This window comes from Schistocerca nitens, chromosome 3 (genome assembly GCF_023898315.1).
Source record: "Schistocerca nitens isolate TAMUIC-IGC-003100 chromosome 3, iqSchNite1.1, whole genome shotgun sequence".
Taxonomy (NCBI): Eukaryota; Metazoa; Arthropoda; class Insecta; order Orthoptera; family Acrididae; genus Schistocerca; species Schistocerca nitens.
In genome coordinates, this window is record NC_064616.1 from 638,154,949 (window position 1) to 638,179,973 (window position 25,025).

Below are 25,025 nucleotides of genomic sequence, written 5' to 3' on the forward strand. Positions count from 1 at the left end.
AAATTATTGCAATTCTCTACTCCCGAAATGGATGAACTATCTATACACATAATTATGTTTGCAAGGAACCCTCAGCACGCGTCCTCCTCACACCTGACCAATTTTATTTGTTATCGACACAACGTGTGTTTATCATTCGTCACTTTATGTCCTAAGTTCTTGCTGAAAACAAATGGAAATGAAAGTTTGTCAAGGGACGGCTCTAAGCAGCTAAGGCATCTTACTCTATGCCAAGGCATAGCCTTGTGTATGAGCATTTCAACCATATCGTATATGCCGAAAATGAGGGTCGATGCCTTTCATTAGATTTGCTTAATATACACATGCTTGCATTGGGAGAGCGTGCTGTACTTGACGATTCGTCAGTATTTAAAAAGGCTCTTTGCTGTCCCGCGCTCTATGACAATGCTCCATAAACCACATTGTGTAGATTATGGGCAGATGTTTGCCATGGAAATGAAGTTTGCTGTAATGGTCATTTGAATATGCATTAATGGGAAGAATATTTCCTACCCTCTATCTGAAATGCCCAGAGAGTACGGCCGGCATCGACACTTTCGAGCTATTGAGTTTCCGACAGTTTTACACTTGACTATGAGAGCAGGGAAAGCTCACACCAGAATATTTAATCCTCCATGTCTCAATATACCGTCACAAAGTCATAAATAATTATTTTTCGCAGGCAAGTTTTATTTGAAAAATGGTTGTTCTAATCAATAAAAATATGAATTTTGCATCAATATTCTAGCAAATAGGTAGGCGATCTTACTTTCGGATCAGCGGGACACTGCTTTGAGAGACACTCCGGGAACAAATTTCCCAATTTAAAAAAGTATAAGTCGGTATCATCTGTATGAATGCGATAATATCTTCTTCTTTGTGATTCAGTCTTGGTGCTGTATCCGGCTCAGTGACGGAGGAACTCTCGAAAAGTTTTATATTTCACTTCGCTCGTGCCCAGTTCCTGTGAGACTATTGTTTTAAATTTCATTCTGTTCTTTGTATGAACAAAATTGACACTGTGTTCCCAGTGAACTTAAGTACTGCTGCAATTCCAGTATCGCTTTTCTCTTATTACTTCTTCCTAGGAACAACTAAACTTTCACAGCAAATATACTCAACTAATACCAAGCCGGCCGCGGTGGTCTAGCGGTTCTAGGCGCTCATTCCGGAACCGCGCGACTGCTACGGTCGCAGGTTCGAATCCTGCCTCGGGCATGGATGCGTGTGATGTCCTTAGGTTAGTTAGGTTTAAGTAGTTCTAAGTTCTACGGGACTGATGACCACAGATGTTAAGTCCCATAGTGCTCAGAGCCATTTGAACCATTTTTAACTAATACCAAACAATTTCTGCGAGAAGCTACTCGCTTGATTAAAAAAAAAGAAAGCCTACTCAGGTCATAATATCACCAGAAACAAAATTGGTGCCTATCTTGTCATCCAAAACATAGACTACTTTCTGTTCGAGTCTACTTAATACATAATTGGTGATATTTGGAAGAAAGGAGACATTGTTCTCCCCAAGCATTAATGTGTGAATTTAGAGGAGAGATACTCTAAGTAGATATGAAAAGGACTGTGGTAACTCTATCGTACACTCGTTTGTAGGCCATGAAAGCAAGATAAGATATATATTTTAGGGACCGTACAGAGGCACACATACTATTACTTCTTCCTGGTATCATACAAGAAAGAAATGCGACAGAGAGGGCTACTTCTGGTACGAAGTACCCTCCGCATGGCGTTATACGCTTTGCTTGAAGAGTGTCTTTGTAAATGTGTGTTAATGAAAAAGTTTTGACGATTAATATAGGAAACTGAAACTATATCTTAAAAAGCACAATGATTTTGGTATGCAGATTTTGTAGATGTGACGATGTCATTCGTGTATGCAGTAATTTAAAAATTTAGATTACGCAAGACCCATGGTTTTCATTATTAAAAACTCCTGAAATAAGCAACTAAAAATAGTCTTCTAGAGACCGACAGTCCTATTCAGTAAGTCAGATTTCTTATTTGGACTGCCACATATGACAATACGAAAGTATTCAAATACAGGTATTTTAGAGAAAAAAATTTGTTAGTCGTTTGATATTTTGTAATGTCAAGAACGAGATCACTTTGCAGGAATGGGAAATGGAAACAGCTGTTCAAATGGCTCTGAGCACTATGGGACTTAACAGATGTGGTCATCAGTCCCCTAGAACTCAGAAATACTTAAACCTAACTAACCTAAGGACATCACACACATCCATGCCCGAGGCAGGATTCGAACCTGCGACCGTAGCAGTCGCACGGTTCCGGACTGCGCGCCTAGAAGAAACAGCTGTTGTCTTGGCATATACCTAGAGTGACTTACAGAATATGGATGACTATCAGGACTAGGACTTTACTAGAACAGAATAAAAGTTTTTTACCACTGGGACACCTACGTCGGTGCGAAGTAATACGACGCGCCAACAGAAGCCAAAGCCATTTCAACATCTGCATAACATTATGCAAATCTGTCAGTTTAGTCAGATGTAGCGCATGAAAATGAGCGTGTGGTCAAAAGGTCAAATATATTCTGGAACGATAAGAAGGAACCGCGATATACCACGTGCTGTGGACATGAATATTCTACCGTTGTTCCCTGATGTGAATTACAAGCAGTAACAGAATGTCATGAAGGGTTGTAAGTAACCCTGAAACCAGATGCACTGATTTTATTCAACACTTGTAATGTACTCAATCGCTAAGGAACATCAAACGAAAATAATATTCAGTAGCTGTGGAAGGGAAAACTAAATGCCAATTTGCGTTCTTTTTTCTGTATTAAGTCGCATAATATCGATAACAGGCAGATCACAAAGAGGAACGCCATTCTATAGTACAACTGCACGAAGATAAAGAATTGTACAAAGATCAGTATTTTACAAATAATGAGGACTATTTTGTATCATATATTACACCGAAGAAACCAAATTACAGAAAAACAAAATTGAGGACAATGCCATTGATGCATTTATGCGCACTACACTGCGTCTCTTAGCTTAAAAAAAAAATTCATGAATGGTTTACTTTCTAAAGACATAGGTGACTACTAAAAAAAAACCATCCGTTACAGACATCGACGCAGATTCTCGTAGCATTTGTAAATTTCCCAATGTTTGCAAGACGTCACCGTAACGTAGTTCTAGCAATAATCAGTATTTGATAAACACCAGCTGATACAGTCATCTCCTGATAATGACGACGAAGGAATACGTCGAAAGACTAAGATATCATTTAATTCCAATGCAGCAAGGACATCAAGAGAATTTTAGTCAAATACATCGTGGCAGAAGCTACCTTATCACAGTGCGTGGTCCACTCACAATGTGAACACCGCCTATGTTCGACATCAATGTGCAATAACCACTCACACACGGCAGGTGGCAGCAGTAACAGTGGAGAGTACATGAGGCGTGTCGAAGGGGGGAGGTGGACTTGGAAAAACAGTGCAATCATTTCTGTCAATGCGTGGCATCTGTTCCTTCAGACATTTCCGAAAGAACAGACACCACACATTCATGAAACTGCAGTGCGGTTCTAGCCGCTACAGTCTGGAACCGCGAGACCGCTACGGTCGCAGGTTCGAATCCTGCCTCGGGCATGGATGTGTGTGATGTCCTTAGGTTAGTTAGGTTTAAGTGGTTCTAAGTTCTAGGGGACTGATGACCTTAGACGTTAAGTCCCATAGTGCTCAGAGCCATTTGAGCCATAAAACTGATTAGCGTAGATGGGCTATGGATAGGTGGCGCTAGGTGGGAGTGTAGCCGGGCATGAGGCGTGCCGAGATAGTTCGTGCAGTTGCGACAACACTTTGTCCTGGATGGTGCAGTGGTTAACGCACCTGCCTAGTAAGGAGGGAATCCCGGGTTCGAATTCCGGTCTGGTACATTTTTTCACTCGTCGCCGCTGATTCCGCGTAATATCCCGGTGTAGCGGACATCAGTAACCCCTTCCCTTTCCTTTCCTTCCCCCCCCCCCCCTTCCACATTCAATGTACATATAGTGCAGTCATTGTCGCCATGAGGAACATCCAAAAGGGTATGGTTATTGGCTTTCGGGCCAAGGGTGGCAGCAATTCCGAAATGGGTAAGTTATAAACAACTTGCGTGCCACCGTAGTTAAAAGTATACCGTGCATGGCAAAACGGCGCTGTCCAAAACCGGATCCGAGGCAACTGCAGTGCAGAACGGGCAAGGGTGAATAACGGCTACGGAGATGTGTCTGGGAGAGTAGACGTGCATCTGTCGAGCAACTAACTGCCCACATGAATCAACGGGATACCAAGTGTCTCCTCCACGACCATTCAGCGAATGTTGCTGCGTATATGCCTCTGAAGCTGGCGCCTGGTTCATGCACCCATACTGACTGCTGTTCGTCGGCGACGAAGTCTGGAATTGGCACCCCAATAACGCAACTGGACGCCCACTGAGTGGCGACAGGTGGCATTTTCAGATGACTCGCGTTTCATGCTTCATATGACAGACAGCAAACACCCTGCAACGTCACCGGAAGGGTCCATGCCGGAGGAGGGAGCGTTATGGTCTGAGGAATGTTTTCGTGGCAATTCCTCGGTGATATCGTCGTTCTGGCAGGCGCAATGAATCGACACACGTATGCATATGTCGTAGAGGACCATATCCACCCCTACAAGCAGTATGTTTTTTCTCGGCTCGATGGTATCTACCAGAAAAACAGTGCAACGTGTCATACAGCTCGCAGCGCACGTGCTGTTTCGAAGAGCTCCAGGATGAGTTTACCGTACTGCACTGGCCACCAAACTCCCTGGATTTAGACCCAATCGAGAAACTGTGGGACCACCTCGATCGAACTGCTCTCGCCATGGATTCCCAACGAGAAACGTAGCCCAGTTGGCCGTAGCACTGGAGTCAAGCATGGCTTCACATCCCTATGGTACCTTCCAGAACATTACTGACTCTCTTCCTGCACGTCTCGCAGTGGTTTGCGCTGCAAGAGGTGATTATTCAGGCTTTTGACATGTGGTCATATTAATGTGACTGGACAGTGTATAAGAACGATATTGTATTATTTTAAACAACGAAGATGCCTAAAACAACTCGACGAAGTATGCTTGATGAACAAAGGAATGTCACTTCTAACAGACGAATGAAGCAAGAAAAGGTTGCACAGATAATTCGGAACTGACAGTAAGGACCGCAATTCTTGAAAATAGTCTTAAAAAGAACTTGTGGAGAGTACTGAGCGTCTTGAGTTGCATGTGAATAAAACTGAGTTCCCATTTAAAAAACTGAAGGCTAACATTACAACACCACAGTGTCAGTTAAGCTCATACTCTTATCCTGTTGTGGCAAATTTTGATTTTTTTTTTAAAAAAAGGTTCAAATGGCTCCAAGCACTATGGGACTTAACATCTGAGCTCATCAGTCCCCTAGACATATAACTACTTAAACCTAAGTAACCTAAGGATATCACACACATCCATGCCCGAGGCAGGATTCAAACCTGCGACCGTAACAGCAGGGCGATTCCGGACTGAAGCGCCTAGAACCGCTCAGCCACAGCAGCTGGATTTTGATTTTCAATAAATTTTTGAGGTGGTAGGCATTTCTCAAGATATGAAACAAAATTTTTTCACGTTTCAGTAACAACTGCACACAAATAGCTCAAGAGACAGAATTTTGAGTGTATGAGGGCGTGCATCCGTAGAGTAACGTACCAATACTCGAAACAGAAATTGGGAGTGACTGCGTGCGCTTCCTCATATTTACAATCCGACCTTTGTCATCCTTTTTTCCCGTCGTTAAATGCGAGGCATCCGTGTGGGCGCGACCTATCCCAAACCACCTGACATTTAGTTAAATATCACAGCGTAACCGGCTGTTTAACTCCAGTCCCAATTAGAGTAATATCATGTGTCAGCCAAACAGCTGACTTTATCCTTTTCGAAACTGATGGGACATTAATCGTGATAGGTGGAGAAGTAAAAGATATTAAGCAGGCCATGAAGAAAAATAACCGCAGCTGAGTGTATAGATGAGTAAATGTGTGGGGTTCTGCCCACTCGTCTCGTATAGGGTGGCTAAAGGATGCTGCATTCTCGGAATTCTATACAATAGTTCAAGCAAAGCACATTAATAGTTTTAAAACAAATAAGAAGACTGAAAATACTTAACTTCGAATTTACAACGATGTCGCAAGCGATGGGCGACATGTAAATAAGAAACGTTCTCCGCTATAGACAATGTCTATGTAAGCAATGGATATGGATCAGACGTCACTGCTATCGTAGTGCTCTCCTAGTACTGTGCTGGTCTGTGGTAATACTGTCCGCTCGAGGCTGGCAACAGCGGCGCTTATATTCTCTTCGGCTAGGGGGCGCCCCTGTCGTGGTGCGGTCCTTGTCAGCGGGTTATTGGCTGACGTCGTCTCACCGCTTTCTTTGCTCTTGCGATCTTCGTCTTCGTACCGGCGTTCTCGATACGCCGGAACAAAATGAGCGACAGCAAACTATTCATTCATGTATTTATTGCTGTACATCTGACTCCTCCGTGTTGTGATTCTAAGGCAGGGCTTATATTCTATATACCGGTGATCAAAAAATCAGTATAAATTTGAAAACTTAATAAACCACGGATGTGATAAGATATGCCGATGATATAGCTGCCCTGGCTGAAATTGAAGAAGCTCTTGTAGTCCTACTGAATAGAATGGATAAAGTTATGGGTGAAGAATATAATATGAGAATTAATAAAGCAAAAACAAAAGTAATGGCATGCGACAAAGAAGATCAAGTGAAAGTCCAAGTTCATGTAGGCAATGAACTGCTTGAACAAGTTGATAAATTTACTTATCTGGGCAGTAATATTACCAGGGATGCAAGGAGCAAGGCAGAAGTGAGAAGTAGAATAGCTCAAGCAAAGGCTGCTTTTAACAAGAAGAAAAACATATTAACATCTAAGAGCATCAGCCTTGAAATCAGGAAAAGATTTTTGAAATCATATGTGTGGAGTGTGGCATGCTATGGGTGAGAAACATGGACTCTCGGGACAGAGGAAGACCAGAAGCTAAATTCTTTTGATATGTGGTGCTATAGACGCATGCTCAAAATAAAAGGTATCGACAAGGTCACAAACGAACTGGTTCTGGAAAGAGAAGGTGAGAAGAGAAGCTTCTGGAGTTTCATTGTTAAAAGAAGAGTGCAATTTACAGGCCATCTATTAAGACATAAAGCACTCCTGAACACAATCATAGAGGGATATGTCGAGGGAAAAAGACCAAGAGGAAGACCACGACTGAGGTACATGGATCAAATCGTGAAAGATGTGGGATGTAACACCTATAAAGAAATGAAGAGAAAAGCTGAAAGACGCACAGAATGGAGAAAAACTGCCATTGTAGCTGTTGCAAACCAATCCTTGGATTGACCACCACAGAAGAAGAAGAAAATGTAGATAGAGGTAAAAATCGACACACATGTTTGGAATGACATGGGGTTTTATTAGAACCTCCCCATATTGCTAGACGCGTGAAAGATCTCTTGCGCGCGTCGTTTGGTGATGAACGTGTGCTTTGCCGCCACTTTCGTCATGCTTAGCCTCCCAGGTCCCCAGAGCTCAGTCCGTGCGATTATTGGCTTTGGGGTTACCTGAAGTCGCAAGTGTATCGTGACAGTGCTGTTCACAACATTATTCCTCGACTACAGCCATTGTTGAGGAATGATGGTGGACATATTGAGCATTTCCTGTAAAGAACATCATCTTTGCTTTGTATTATTTTGTTATGCTAATTATTGCTATTCTGATCAGATGAAGCGCCATCTGTCGGAAATTTTTTGAACTTTTGTATTTTTTTGGTTCTAGTAAAACCCCATGTCATTCCAAGCATGTGTGTCAATTTGTACCTCTCCATCTACATTATCCCGTGATTGATTCAGTTTTCAAATTTATACTGAATTTTTGATCACCCGTTATTTCAGTTTGAAACTGCATATGTGATATTAATGTCTACAACTAAGTTCTACAGCTATATGAAAAGAAAAACAATGTAGAAAAGAAAGAGATCAAGAAGAGTAAAGTAAAAGTAAGAGAAAAAAGGAAACACAAAGCCACAACCACTTGACCCTCCATCCTTAAACCGTTAAAACAGTGATCAGCAATCTCGGAATTACTCAGGAGTACTGACTATACAATTATGCTGTATTAAACTTCTACCAAATGATATTGTGTTGCTAGGCGGCTCTCGGGTCTTAGATTTACTACTTAGGTTCCTATGACTAACTTATTTTTTTTACAGTTGTGTACTCCAAAGAAACACATTATTGGTACATAGTTAATGCCATTTAAACAAGCCTCTAAATGAACACATTACATCATTCCTTGATCTACTCATCATCATCCGATTCCGACTCATCATCGTCATCTCCTTTCGAGTTCAGGAAGCCCGAAGAGCTTTTCTCCTTACTGTTCCGTTGATGAACTGATCCTCGAGGCTGTCCTGTAGCAGTAGTTGTTCTTGTACGCATAAGCTCCAAACCTTGTTGCTCTTGACCTGTTGGGTTAACAGAGTGCTCGTGGTATTCTACTGGCAGCAGATTTAGGTAAGTTCCATCCTTTGATATTTCGACCTACCCTGTCCAAATTCAGAACATCCAGACCGTTTCCCCTTTCTGGTTGGTGTACACTACAATGAAGTGCTATATCATTTTTTTCAGGTGGGCATCACAGTGGTACATTTCTTAAAGGGCATTTTGAAGCTTCCCACCTCGGCTGTTTTTCACAAGTATTCAGTTTATTGACGGCCTTTCTCTGGGCTAAGAATATTCCTGGTGAACGCACGGAGTTTCCGCAGAATATGACACTGTATGAGATAATAGTGTGAAAATAAGCAAAGTAAAGGAGCCTACTTGTCTCAGTGGCAGAGACTATGTTTATCGTTATTATGATAGTGAAGACAGCAGCATTCAGTTAAGCACAGGATCTTGAACGTGATACTTCATCTACCTTCAGTCCTAAGACCTTAAAAAGTTTGACTTCGCTGATTGTTTGATCACCTTCGGCCAATATAATATTGTTTTTACAAGAACTACTCATCAGAAACTGCTTAAATTGCGTTTTATTGCAGTTGAATGTTAATCTGTTCTGTTCTCTCAAAAGCCATGTGCTAGTCGTCGACTGCCCTATTAGCTAGTAGGGTCGTAGGACAGATGCACATCATTATATGTTGTAGAATTATGAAACACCTTTTATCCATATTTATTATGACGTTTTTAGAGAACGAAAATCTTCTCTATAAAAAACAACATGGTTTCCGCAAACAGAGATCTTGCGAAACTCAACTCTCTCTATTCCCCGATGAGATTCATAGTGCTGTAGATATGGGCGCTCAGGTTGAGGCCATGTTCGTCGACTTCAGGAAGGCATTTGACACACTACCACATTGCCGTTTAGTGAGAAAAAAATATGAGCTTCCCGAGTAACGGGTCAGATTGGTGACTGCATTCAAAATTTCTGTGCAGACAGAACTCAGCACGTCGCTTTTGACGGAACAAAATCGACAGTAGTAAAGGTAATTTTGAGAGAACCCAAACGAAGTGTGTAGAGTCGTTGCCTTTTGGAATGTGGGCTACGTAAATGATCTAGTAGAATGCGTCAGAACCTAAGGCTTTTCGTAGACGCTGCCGTTGTCTATAAGAAGGTAGCAATTCCAGACCACAGTAACGATCTGCAGAAGAGCCTACTCCAATGGCAGGTGCCACAAAAGAGGCGTTGTGCATCACAGGGAGGATGACTGTCGAAATTTCGAGCGTGTATCTTTCGGGGAGAGTCGGACAAAGTATAACTTCTTCCTCACATGTCTCGTGAAATTGGAGAAATTATGTGTAATACAGAGGTTTAACGACAATCATCCTTCCCACTCGCCATTCGCGAACGGAACAGGAAAGGGAGGGACCAGATAGTGATACCAGAGGTACCCTCTGCCACACATCGTCGGGCGGTTTGCGGTATACTCATCTAGATGCACAGTAGCTTATTTATATTACACTACAGTCAAACAAAAAAAAATCAACATGATTGCACGACTTTTGAAATTCGCTTCCTCCGAATGAAGTTCCGTATAACAGTATAATAGCTGCAAGATGCATTAGAATTTCTTAGCAAAGAGTGAGTCCGGATGTGCTGTATTTTCTGCTTACTATACTATATGAACGTGTCCCAAGTACCATGAACAGCATTATTTTTATTCTTCCACCAAAAATGGTAAGGGTAGAGGAATATTTCCTTGCGTAGTGCCTTACAAATTACTGACGCCGTCATCTTTTGAACATTTTCAGACATTACATTGTTCCAAAGGTAGGATATATATATATATATATATATATATATATATATATATATATATATATATATATTTTCTGTTGCAGTTCTGCGTCACTGAGTCTCGTGTTTGAAACCACCAGGAGAATCTGTTTCCCAACACAAACTACATCACATTGACCAAAGCTAAGGTGTTTACGGAATGGTTTTTTCCGCGACTGGGGACCATTCATTTTGAGAAAAAAATTGCCGATAATGATACGCCAGATGTAGCCAGAGCATTTCGTTGCGTCTCTCTTAGCCTGTATCACAGCTTATGAGACGCTATAAAACTCACTGGCTCAGTGGTATACAAATGACAATTTTATAAAGTTTCTGCCCTCCCCCCCTCCTCCCAATCGCCCCTCAATAAATTTCTGTGGATGCCCATGATGCTATTACTAACTAAACCTTTAAAATATTTTCTAAAATTGCTTTACAGAATATACGAAATGCAATGGTATAAATTATTTTCTAGACGTTGTCTCTGACAGGAAATGTGATCGTTACCTCAGTTGTCCTTTATGTGTCCGACAGTGGTAGGCAACAGCGAAGTCAAAAGGAAGCCCACTGTAAAAAGAAAATAAAGATAATGAAACCATCTGGACGTTTGCAGTAGACTATAAAACATTGGTCATAGTAACATCTTTCATTAGAGCTTTGCAGAAAAGCGTTAACTACTCACCGCACCAGGCATAAATAGCTGAAAGTAATCATTGCTGGCCGGCCGGGGTGGCCGAGCGGTTCTAGGCGCTACAGTCTGGAACCGCGCGACCGCTACGGTCGCAGGTTCGAATCCTGCCTCGGGCATGGATGTGTGTGATGTCCTTAGGTTAGTTAGGTTTAAGTAGTTCTAAGTTCTAGGGCACTGATGACCTCAGAAGTTACGTCCCATAGTGCTCAGAAACATTTGAACCATACTCACTGCTGTTCCAACACCTCTCTGCGTCACACATCTGTTCTCCCTATCATTAACCACCTCAGGGTAAAAACAGCAATAAATAGATTCCGGTAATTTTATCGTAGGATGTTTCTAGGAACTCTGTCAAGAAAGACAATTCTCTTCCCAAATTTTCTCCTTAAATCCATCAAGAATTCAGTCTAACTTCTTCACTACAGAGAAGGAAGAGGTGAGTCCATTTTGCTTCCTTTCAAAAGTTAGCCTGATGCTGCCAGGAGGACTTTTAAACCGCTTCAAAAATGGTTCAAATGGCTCTGAGCACTATGGAACTTAACAGCTGAGGTCATCAGTCCCCTAGAACTTAGAACTACTTAAACCTAACTAACCTAAGGACATCACACACATCCATGCCCGAGGCAGGATTCGAACCTGCGACCGAAGCAGTCGCGCGGTTCCGGACTGAAGCTCCTAGAACCGCTCGGTCATACAGGCCGGCTGTACGCTTCAGCAACTATGCATTTTGCCAACAGAAACAGTTCATAAGATTTCCTGTTTGTTTGTATTACAGCTAAGAAATTGCCATAAATCAGGAACACTTTGTTTTTCGCCACCCATAGCATCAAATAAGTCACAGCTGCAAAATACTAACACGAATTCTTTACAGACGAATGGAAAAACTGGTAGAAGCCGACCTCGGGGAAGATCAGTTCGGATTCCGTAGAAATATTGGAACACGTGAGGCAATACTGACCTTACGAATTATCTTCGAAGAAAGTTTAAGGAAAGGCAAACCTACGTTTCTAGCATTTGTAGACTTAGAGAAAGCTTTTGACAATGTTGACTGGAATACTCTCTTTCAAATTCTAAAGGTGGCAGGGGTAAAATACAGGGAGCGAAAGGCTATTTACAATTTGTACAGAAACCAGATGGCAGTAATAAGAGTCGAGGGGCATGAAAGGGAAGCAGTGGTTGGGAAGGGAGTGAGACAGGGTTGTAGACTCTCCCCGCTGTTATTCAATCTGTATATTGAGCAAGCAGTAAAGGAAACAAAAGAAAAATTCGGAGCAGGTATTAAAATCCATGGAGAAGAAATAAAAACTTTAAGGTTCGCCGATGACATTGTAATTCTGTCAGAGACAGCAAAGGACTTATAAGAGCAGTTGAACGGAATGGACAGTGTCTTGAAAGGAGGATATAAGATGAACATCAACAAAAGCAAAACGAGGATAATGGAATGTAGTCGACTTAATTCGGGTGATACTGAGGGAATTAGATTAGGAAATGAGACACTTAAAGTAGTAAAGGAGTTTTGCTATTCGGGGAGCAAAATAACTGATGATGGTCGTAGTAGAGAGGATATAAAATGTAGACTGGCAATAGCAAGGAAAGCGTTTCTGAAGAAGAGAAATTTGTTAACATCAAGTATAGATTTAAGTGTCAGGAAGTCGTTTTTGAAAGTATTTGTATGGAGTGTAGCCATGTATGGAAGTGAAACATGGACGATAAATAGTTTGGACAAGGAGATAATAGAAGCTTTCGAAATGTGATGCTACAGAAGAATGCTGAAAATTAGATGGGTAGATCACATAACTAATGAGGAGGTATTGAATAGAATTAGGGAGAAGAGAAATTTGTGGCACAACCTGACAAGAAGAAGGGACCGGTTGGTAGGACATGTTCTGAGACATCAAGGGATCACCAATTTAGCATTGGAGGGCAGCGTGTATTAACCGATGTTTGGCCACCAATGGAGGTGAAACTGCGATGACCCAGCAGAGTTAGACTTCATGTTTAGCACATCGTAGCTACTTTAAATAGCAATGATAATAATAAAATTTCTGAAGTCATAACATGCGTCATATCACTGTTCAAAAATGGCTCTGAGCACTATGGGACTTAACTTCTACGGTCATCATTCCCCTAGAACTCAGAACTACTTAAACCTAACTAACCTAAGGACATCACACACATCCATGCCCGAGGCAGGATTCGAACCTGCGACCGTAGCGGCCGCGCGGTTCCAGACTGTAGCGCCTTTAACCGCTTGGCCACCCCGGCCGGCTCATATCACTGTATTTCTCTCCTGAAATAGCAAATGAAAAGTGATTCTTGAGTTTCTCCCGGCGTATTTGATAATCAAAATATCCACGGGTGTGCTGCCGGTCTATAGTGTCCAACGGGCACAATATTTCGGCGATCATACATGTCGCCATCATCAGGTGAACTGACGGACTGAGCTCCTGTGAACGTGCCGGCACGGAGATCCGTACGCTATGGCTGCTCAGAGGGAACTGGGTTCGGTCGCGACCGAACCCAGTTCCCTCTGAGCAGCCATAGCGTACGGATCTCCGTGCCGGCACGTTCACAGGAGCTCAGTCCGTCAGTTCACCTGATGATGGCGACATGTATGATCGCCGAAATATTGTGCCCGTTGGACACTATAGACCGGCAGCACACCCGTGGATATTTTGATTACCAAATGAAATATTTACAGTGATCTACTAAAAACAGAAAACACAGTTATTTCAATATATCGCTACCTAAAAAATATAAAGATAAAAAAGTACTCGCCGTTTTGTGCAATATGACGAGTAAAAAGTCTATTTTCGACATCTTGGGACCATTTATGAAATATCTATGGTGATCACGTTATGAAGTACCGCCTATATATATCGGAGGAAATGGTCAGTGCGGAAATACGGCTATTTTGTGCCTTTTAAAAATCTCAGCACTGCTTGGCAAGAGCTGTTCTACACAAGCAAGCTGGCTGGAGCAACCGAGCACCAGCACAGTGTTTATGGAGCGAGTGTAGAGCTGAGTGTGTGGACAGCGGGGAACGCCCTTTCCTCTGCACTCGAGGCCTCTTGTCGCGCGGCAACGGAGAACGTCAATATCAACAAACAGGCTGCCCGCTGCCCCGAGCCTGAGCTAAGAAATGAGGCGTGGCTCGAACTCACCACCGGTCTCTATCTAATCGCCCTACGAAAAGCATTTACCCTGTCTGCTAGTCGACACAGCGTCAAGCAGAAAGGCTCAAATACTAAACTCTGTCTTCCGAAATTGCTTCACCTAAGAAGGTCCCACCGCCCCTGCTTTCGACTATCGCACAGATGCAAAATGACAGAGGTTTAAATAAGTGACAGGTAAACTGAATATCAGCTCTAATCTCAGAGTATAGGGAAGGTTACTATACTCAAATGTTCAAATGTGTGTGAAATCTTATGGGACTTAACTGCTAAGGTCATCAGTCCCGAAGCTTACACACTACTTAACCTAAATTATCCTAAGGACAACAAACACACCCATGCCCGAGGGAGGACAAGCCGCACAGTCCATGACTGCAGCGCCTTAGACCGCTTGGCTAATCCCGCGCGGCGGTTACTGTACTGGACAGGGCGTCAGTTTGATTCCACGTCGAGTATGTAGAAGAACTATCGCCCTTGTAGCTACAGTTTATCGTAGGTAGGAGGAGGAACGAAGGATACCACATAAATGGAAAGCAAAAATATTTTATGCTTGCTTATAATGACTTGTCTAGAGACCGAACAACTCTTCTGTAGGAAAACGTAAGGATGGGACATTAGAGTTTAACGTCACGTCGATGACGAGGACATTAAAGAAGGGGCACAAGCTTGTGCTGGGGGAAGAAAATCAGCTGTGTCCTTTTCAAAGGTACTATCCGAGCCTTTGCCATAAGTGACTGAGGAAAAGCACAGAAGAACTATGTCTGGATGGTCGCACAGGTATCTGAACCCCCCCTCAAATGCGAGTGTTTTACAACTGAGCCACCAAAAAGATGGTTCAAATGGCTTTAAGCACTATGGGACTTAACATCTGAAGTCATCAGTCCCCTAGACGTAGAACTACTTAAACCTAAGGACATCACACACATCCATGCCCGAGGCAGGATTCGAACCTGCGACCTTAGCGGTCGCGCGGTTCCAGACTGTAGCGCCTAGAACCGCTCGGCCACTCCGGCCGGCGCAGGATTCGAACCTGCGACCGTAGCAGCAGCGCGGTTCCGGACGGAAGGGCCTAGAACCGCTCGGCCACCGCGGCCGGCAACTGAGCCACCTCTCACAGTTACTCTTTGAGAACCATCATTCTTGTGAACTCAACTTGCTCTCGTTCATAAGGTCCAAAGGCAATAGTTGCTGAGCTACGGCCGATATCTTGTTTGTTGACGCCTGACGGAATTCTAGTCAGATTTTGCATTGAATACGCCGTGAAATCGGTTCTTTTCCCACTTCATATTTATCGAGAATCTCTTGTGACTGGAAAATAGTGCAGGCCACTCCTGTTTGCAGAAAGGGTAAACCATCGGAAGCTCAGAATTACAGACTGTTATCGCTGTTGTCTGTCTGATGCAGAATCCTCGGGCGTATTAAAAGCTCTGTTACTGTGACGGTCCTGAAGGAAACCAAGTTCCTCACAAAGAATCTGCACTGATTCAGGAAAACACCATCCGTGTGAAACACAGATTCTTTATTCATACACAACATCTTGCTAACACTAGATGCAGGTGAATAGATACATTCTCCCTTCCTAGATTTCCAAAAGGTGTTCCACATCGTACCACCCATCGACTGCCAACCAAGAAACGATTATAAGGAGGATCTTCGCCAATATGTGATTTGCCAAGGAATATTAGACTAGTACAAGGCTTCACTAGCAGACCGTGGGCACAAGTCTGCGAACACTCTACCTCCTCCGTCGTCACATGGAAGAGGATGAAGATGTTTGTAAATACTGAAATGAATTCTGAGCCAGATGCCTGGAGAAATGTAGAATGGCTTTATGTTGCCTGTCGCACTACAGATATTCAAGCTGTAAATCAGCGCGAATTCGGTACTCGAAGACATTTATTTTCTCATCCAACTACGCTACGAATCTGGACTCCCCCCCCCCTCCCCCTATGTGACTGACTCTGCGTCTGTTGATACATTAGCTAATAAATTCCTTGACAAACATACATTTTTTACACTTTCTTTAACACTAGTGAGAATTTCACATCCACCTATGTGCCCGTGATGTCTACACGTTCAAAGAGCGCTAGTTGTTAAGACCTAGACTAATAGAACTAGTAGAACTGGACGCCGAGTGTTCCACTGAAACGAAATTTCCGGATGTGCCCCAACGAAGCATAATAGGACAGAGAAACATTGCCTATGTACAGTCTTAGACAATAAAACTGACCGCCGGCCGGCCGCCACAGAGACTAAGTCCGAGTCATTCACTTAAGGTGGCCAATAAAACTGACCGCCCCTGACAACTCTAAGTCCGGCCATATGCACAATCTGGCAACACTGTAAGATGCGGAAGTGTTAGGAGGAAGTATTGTCTACTTCCGAGACGTTGTCGGACTATGTGAGCCCGTGGTCTAGTGGCAAGCGTCGTGCGTTCTGAGCTTATAGTCGCCTGTTCGCATCCAACAGTTTTTTTTTTTTTTTCCACAGTCGGTCTAAAGTTATGAGTCTGACTGAACATCAAAGATAATTCGCTTAACATTCTACCCACCAGCAATAACAAGTATTCCAGAAATAATTCCGCAGGACAGCTCGTGGCTGCGTCGCGATCATAACAGCTTACGCTCGAGCGTTTCCTCGCGCTGCAGCGGCTACCGGCCACCGGCCAGGCGCCACCCGCCGCCTGAAATCCGGCACCGCTCAGGTGAACGCGGCGCGACGCTGTCAGTGTATGTATCAACTGTCATTTTCGAATTTGAAGTTCTAGTTATCATCTTGCAGTTAAGCATTGGATTTTGCATACTTGAGAATCATGAACTACAGTTAAGCATTGTAAAATTGAGTCGCAAGTGGAAATAGGTGTAACATCTGCAACACAACGTTTACTTTTGGTATAACAGAGGGGTGAATGCAGAGGAGGCAGCTAGAAAGATTTGAATTGTGTGGGGAGCGAGTGCTTTTGGGAAAAATACGCCAGAAAAAGATATTCTTGTTTCAACAAAGATCGTTCTGGCATCAATGATTTTCCACATTAAGCAAGTCTCGACTACTGATATATGTGATAGATTACCATTTTACCATCATGCGACATTTGCATTCAACAGGCAAAGTTCAGAAGTCTAGTGTACGAGTACTACATGCTCTAATTCGAAACAACAAAAATCAACGGAGTGACTATTATTGAACGTCATCAGGTCGCTCATTGAGCATTCGTATGCAGTACTGTAACTGGTGACGTGTTATGATGCCTTTATCATTAACTTCCTAAGAAGAAATGAAAGGCTGAGCCCCTCCAAAAGACATAAACTCGAGCAAAGAGTAGTGTGAACATAATATTTTACATCTGATAGCTCCAAAAGTGAGTTTTGGGCTACGAATTCTACCAAAACACAGCTGGAATTTGTTGCCAACAACTGAGACACCTTTCGGTCTCAGCGTAAGAAAATCGAGCAACACAACTACATCACATGTTCTACTGCATGATAACGCACTTCTTGATTTGAGAAACAAAACTATCCGGGAGACTGAAATTAAAGTCGTCTCTCAGGCACTTGTATTGATAGAGAAGTCCTCTCTCAAGCACTTGTCCCTCTCGTCATATATTCGTCAAGTTTTACCTTTCCCGCTCTTGATCGATCAACCGTCGACGCAATTCATTTCTAGACGAAAATACTCTTAAAACTACTCTGGTATAATTATATCGTTGAAACCAGTAGGTTTCTACTGGCGTAGAATTTGTAAACAACTTTAGCATTGTCAGATCGTTTTAGATATCGTGAAAGAAAATTCTTTTGCTGATTAATTTCTCATTGATGATTACTGTTGCGTTTAGTAAACTATCGGAAAATCCAATTAAAATATTCATTGTACTAATACAAAATAAATTCAGCTTACTACAGAAACATCACGACGGCAGACTATCTTAATAAAGCATTAAGTATCTGTGAGACGATTGAGCGTATTTTAACACGAATTAGTAGGACATTACCGACTTTTGACTTCGAAAAGATCCGTATTTACTTCATTTCCTGTATCATCCGCTATTATTATGAAAAGTGGCATTTCATAGATATAATTATGTATTCACAACAACAAAAAATATGTCGTCATTATGAATTTGGCAGTACCGTAAGGTTTTCGCTCTGACACTAAGGGTTACTGAAAGTAGCAAGGCGCGTTGTCTTACGATTCCCTTATTGCGTTTGTATCTGCCTGCTTGTAGCTCTGCTACAAAAGAATTAAAAATCTGGCTTTCAGCGAGTCTCGAAAGGCGAACGAAAGCAGCTTGCACCTGGTAGCCAAACATGTTTCTTGGGAACAGGCTACTTCCTAAGTGGGAAGACATTCTTTTTTGGTTGAATTGTTGGCAAATGTCAGTCAGACGTGTACTGTTGGTCTAAGCGTTTCGGTGTGTTGAATTTGTACCAATGATTTTTCTACAGGTTTTTTCTGTCCCAAATAGAGAGTTGAAGCCTCCCATTAGTATTTTCACGTCATCTTGGTAAATTTTGCTCATAGTATTTTCGAGTGTGTTCCACAATTTTTCGACATTTTCGGTGTTTTCCTTATTTTCGATGTTGGTGGGGGCATGTGCATTTATGAGTGTATATTTTTTATAGGGGCTCTGAATGAGCATAGTCATAACTCGATTGTTGATGGGTGTGATTTCTTCGACAGAGTTGTTGATAGATCTGTGTTCGAGAAATGCAATGCCGAGGATTGGTGCGAGTTTCGCTACCTTTTGTTGTATTTTGAAGATGCCATGGTTTCCGTAATGCAAGTTTTAATTGTCAATTAATCGTGGTTCTTGAAGAGCAAGGATGAGAATTTTTTGACGGACGATTTCTTTTGTGAGATTATTTAGGTTTCTTGTTTGGATCAATGTATCGATGTTTAGTTTTCAAATGAATGTTTTCTGCTTGTAGGGAAATTTACCAGAGATCTTCGATATTCTCTGCCGTGCTAACCTGGACTCCCCAGAGTGCGAAAATCCAACTGCCGCCTATCGGTGGCCAGGTTGTGTACCACCTGGGATAAAGTTACCTTTGCTTGCATAGTTCATGTTTTCTTGTGTTTCATTGGTTTGGCCTGGGTGATACCAGGACCGGACAGGACCAGAGGGTGTTGAAGCCTTTGGAAGCAAATATTTTCAGCCAAGCTCATTGAGCTAACAGACGGTGACCAGAGTAGCGGTGATTTTCACTCAGATGTGTCTGGATTTTGGGTTCAACGGATTGAGTAGCCGTTCAGGATTGTGTTAGTATTTGGTTCACCACAAGTATTTGATTTCCACGGTACCATCCATATGGGGGAGGGTTTCCCCTATCGGCCACACGGGATTTTTATTATGATTATTATTATTATTGTCATTATGTCATCAGCAAATCCGATATGGTGTATCTTCCCTCCACTGAAATAGATGTGTGTTGTTCGATTCAGTATTTCCATCACATAAACATGGTTTATAATTACGTTACATTGCTGCTAGTAGACATATTTCTCACTTTTTCTTAGACAGTTGCTAGCTGTTACCCCATCATAGGAATTTATGTGCGCAGCAATGTTGCAATACAGACGTTCAAATTATCCGATTTCTGTAATTTCATTTCGATACAAGATCGTCCTAATCGGATTCAGCCAGTCAGTCTTAATGTGGCTATCCGACTACGACGCTCATCATATGATAGACTGGGTGAACCACATTCTTAATCGGACTGTTGAATCCAGATCACTTATCTATGACAGGGAATGAATTCTTAAACACTGTGCTTATTACAAATACGTTATTTAAATATAAATATATGAACTAACGACATAACAATGTATTTACAGGAGCAGAGAGCCATCCATCATAGTAGAGCAGTGCGAGATTGGTTTCAGGGCCAAGAGAGGATGAAGCTGTAGCCGTTTGTTCCACGATCACCGAACATCAACCAGATAGAGAATATGTGGGCAGAGGTAACAAGGTCATTGCCATGTGTCCCTACAAATGCAAGCGACCTTTGGACGAATATAGAAAACGTATGGTGGGAAGTAAACCATCACGCTACACTATCGACGACTTAATGAAATCAATTTCCCTACGCCCTCGAGAAATCTTACGTAATGATCGTGGGTGGGTTGGTTACTAAAAGTATACTCGTCCACAAAGCCCATGTGGACAGTTATCTGATAATCGGTCAAGCTTTGCTTTGTCGCAGCCCTTTAGCATACATCAAGTCCATTTACTATCAGTCCCCTCCTTACAATTCTTGCAGTGCAAGGTAATTGAAAAATCTCATCCACTCGACGCCAACTGAGGAACTGACTGGTGCATGTGTTGTTCAACACACAGTAGTTATCACCCTCACAGGAATCAATGACTGTTTGTGTGTGTGTGTGTGTGTGTGTGTGTGTTTTCGTGTTAACGCACGATGTGAATCAATACTATTAACATTAGAGAGACAACCAACAATAAATATTGCATCAAATATGACTGTAAAGTATTTTAATGCGATGGGAAGCTACAAACTGAATTTTTACCCATCCCACGTCCTGCGTATTCCGTTAAGTAAGATCTATTAACTCCATAGTATCGTTAGCAGAGACAGTGCGCTCTTGTTGTCGAGGCTCGCGACAAGTGCAGCGATTAGCAGTGCCCAATGCCGCCGCGATTTGTTTATGTTGGCTGAGCGTGGACACTGCAGCAGACGCTTCGCCCTAAACAGAAAGAAATCACCTTGGCTCTGACTCCAGTGAGCGGATATCACTGCCTGCGTGTTCTTATAGTAACCAACGTGAGACTCTACTCACAGGTGCCATGGAGCAATTGCAACGGGTATCATGTCATTAGTCATCAGAATATTAACCAGTGATGAAATGTCCACTCTATTTGAATCCCAAGACAATAGGAACCTTGTCACAAAGGAATGTGAGGTGATATCAAAACTTATCCAACATACAAAAATTAACTGCAGGGCTTTCATGTTTGCAGTAATAGCACACAAGGAAATATCATGTCTTGGAAGCGTATATTTCATTTCCTCTTCTCATATTAACGCCCTTGTTTTAATATGAAGTGAGAAAATAAACACGAAAAGCTAAAGTTCCTGAGAAGCATATAAGTCATTTCCTCGTCTCATATCACAACTTTTGTTTTAGTATGAAGTAAAAAAATAAACAGTTTAGAGTTCTGAAGCATAATATGACACCAGATTCTTATCGTAGGCGCTATCGGAAACGCCAAAAGCAGGGAGCTGTCCATTCTTTCGTCCAACAGTCTGTTTCCTTTCATGTATTTATTCCTCCCGCTAGGAGATTATTATTTAAGGACTTGTGGGCATCAAGTTCTTCAGCAGAACAAGCCTTATGTTATTGTGCTAATTACCGTATGGAAAAAATGCAACAAAGACGAGTTCCGCTAGAGCAGTGAGGTTATTTGCACATGTGTGTATTCAGCAATGACTGCCAGCTGCCACAACACTTCACAGAATCCTTGCGGCAGGCAACACAACTGTGCGTGCACTTCAGACTTCATTCAGTGAGACGTCAGGAGATGGATGAAAACGTCAAATTAACGTCGCTTTCCGAGTCGTATTCAATCCAGAATGAGGTGTTATTAAGGTAGTTGGGTGATCTAGCAATTCCACTTTTATGATTCCCATATGAGTATTTCGATAGCCAAAAGAACCCGTTAGTGTGAAACTATCGGGAACTGCATTATATCAAACTGCAAGAACTTCAGACAATACGTGGACTCTACTCTTCGCTGGGTGACCTATTACTGTTATTTAGCATTCTCTCCGTCCTAGTCAAATGGTTCAAATGGTTCTGAGCACTATTGGACTTAACATCTGTGGTCATCAGTCCCCTAGAACTTAGAACTACTTAAACCTAAGTAACCTAAGGACATCACACACATCCATGCCCGAGTCAGGATTCGAACCTGCGACCGTAGCAGTCGCGCGGTTCCGGACTGAGCGCCTAGAACCGCTAGACCACCGCGGCCGGCCACGTGCTAGTCGTAATGCAAATGGAACTTCAGAGGCGCTTTCCGCTATTCTTGACAAACATCAGTAACCTGTAATCACTGAGAGTCACAACTGCTTTCTAGGCGCTCAGTCAGGAACCGCGCGACTGCTACGGTCGCAGGTTCGAATCCTGCCTCGGGCATGGATGTGTGTGATGTCCTTAGGTTAGTTAGGTTTAAGTAGTTCTAAGTTCTAGGGGACTTATGACCACAGATGTTGAGTCCCATAGTGCTCAGAGCCATTTGAACCATTTGTCACAACTGCGTGATGATAATGGTTCAGGTTGTCAGTAGTTGTGGTGGTGTTACGTTGTCAAACTGCTTACAGTAACGGTAATGGTGGCGCTCATACTTTAGCGCTGACTACCTACTTAAGTAAAGATAGTGTTGTGGCGTCGTCGCTTGTCTTTATTTGGCCTCAGCTTGAGTAATCCGATTTAACGAACATGGTACTCCAATCGCGGGCTCCTAATAAAGTATGACTGCAGAGATTATCGTGCGGATATTACATTAATTCTGCAATGAAATGCTTAACAAATCTTACCCTCAGATATGCAGCTGGAATGACTAATTACACAGGTACTCCATGTTGCACTAAGTGATCAGTTCGCTGCAATCCTGCTTGTACTGTTCGTAAATACTCGTATACTTCAGAAATGGTTCTAATGGCTCTGAGCACTATGGGACTTAACTTCTGAGGTAATCAGTCCACTAGAACTTAGAACTACTTAAACCTAACTAGCCTAAGGACCTCAGACACACCATGTCCGAGACAGGAGTCGAACCTGCGACCGTAGCGGTCGCGCGGTTCCAGACTGTAGCGCCCAGAACCGCACGGCCACTCCGGCCGGCTTGCCATATGAACCATTTGAACTATTTAACACAAAATGACATTAAAAATTTAAGTTATTCACGAGCAGCTAGTTGAGAATATGTATGAACATTAAATGACACGACGAACCGTCTTGTTCTGCATATGGATTCAAACCCAGCTCATGCAGACTAAACAAAGATTTCGTGACTGACGGAAACTAACAGTCATTCCTGATTAGGCATACAGAGAGTGATATACCTCGATTTTAGACAGTATCAGTTAGCAAATATCAACTTTAAATTGCATAACGCAAACATTTTTAACAGACGCGAATTCCTACCCAGCATCTATTGTCCCTGTTAACGAACTACGAGAGATGTTAAATATTGCTTCTTCACAAGTAACTTACTTGAAATGCCGTGAGGTAAAGCTGTGTGCTGGACACGGATTCGAACCCGGAACCTAATCGGATTGCTATCGAAGCACAGTGAAATGTGACATAGCGGAATTTCGCGGCAGTAGCTAGATGTTTTAACTGAAATGACGAGACGAAACATTAATTTTTTCCTTCCCAGGACTCCAACCCGGCACCTATCGCTGTTATATTCTAGAGAAAACGAACGTTAAATATGGGTTTGTTGCACCAGCAGTGACATGTGAGCATGTTTGAACTGAAATAATATGACGAAGAGTTCAGCGCTCACTGGGAATAGAGCCCCACACGTATCGTTGTTGACTACACACAAAGAGACGTCAGCTACCGAATTTTTCTCCACCAGCTGCTCAGAATAGCATCTTGAACTTACAGTCATCTCGCAAATAGTTCTGTGTATCACTGGGAGTTAAAAACGTCAGATATCGTTAGTGTTGACAGCGAATGAAAATACATTAAAAATCGAAATTATTATCCACCAACAGATAGGTGTTCTCATGGTTCAAATGGCTCTGAGCACTATGGGACTCAACTGCTGAGGTCATTAGTCCCCTAGAACTTAGAACTAGTTAAACCTAACTAACCTAAGGACATCACAAACATCCATGCCCGAGGCAGGATTCGAACCTGCGACCGTAGCGGTCTTGCGGTTCGAGACTGCAGCGCCTTTAACCGCACGGCCACTACGGGTGTTCTCATGCTAGAGCTTGATAATACATAATTAAATCTTTAGTGCCGGGCCAGGATTCGATCCCATTCACGCGTAATATGTGAAGGTGTTGAGGAATCTGCAGTTTTGAACAAACAACAAATTGTAGCCGAGCTGTATTGCCACGAAGGGACCAAATTCCGCGTTAAGGGCGGTCTGAGTTGCATTCCCAGTTCAGAACCAATTTTATCGACATACAGAAGCTCAAATAAAAGATGGAATAAGTGTCCTGTGACCATACATAGCGTTTGTGTCGTCACTTGAAATAAATAACTAGTATAAGAAAGGTTACTGGTGATAGAGTTTCTACATGTCGCCACTCCAGACTTTATTGTGGTTCAACCTACCGTCTACTTGGTAAAGAAGGAATATCATCTTTAATGTGAATTTCAAGACCACGCAGCCATTATATCTCCTTCACTTGGTGTAGCCAGGAGAGAATGGAATCTGTCTCTCCCTATCTAAAATCATTGACAGAAGTGGGAATCGAACCCAGACCATAGGTATAACAACCTACCATCCGTCCAACAGACCACGAAATCCTCTTCTCTGCGAGTCATTTTTCTATCGTAACGCAGTTGCGCCACACTGGATGAAAATTCTGACACACAGGCTCCCTGTAGTAATTTGCAGCATGTTCAGTAAATTCATTTACTTGGTTGACCGAATCACCATGAACTAGCTGCCTCGCCTACCCAGTGCATACATTCGACTATTTTGTAATCACAGAAATAAAATCACGTAACTGCCACCTACACACAACTGCCAACAGTGTAGGATGCAGAAGTTTAAATAGGAAGTGTTCCTTTCCACTTGAGCTATTCTATTGC

General features: G+C 42.5%; 1 protein-coding gene across 1 annotated transcript in view; it reads right to left on the reverse strand.

Annotated features, from left to right (window-relative positions):
• The window catches only part of LOC126248590 (catenin delta-2), a 546,087-nt gene that overhangs the window by 293,186 nt on the left and 227,876 nt on the right, over positions 1-25,025 (reverse strand). The window contains exon 2 of the mRNA XM_049949704.1: positions 10,875-10,934. The gene's annotated coding sequence lies outside the window, so the exon portion shown is untranslated. The remainder of the gene's footprint in view (positions 1-10,874; positions 10,935-25,025) is intronic.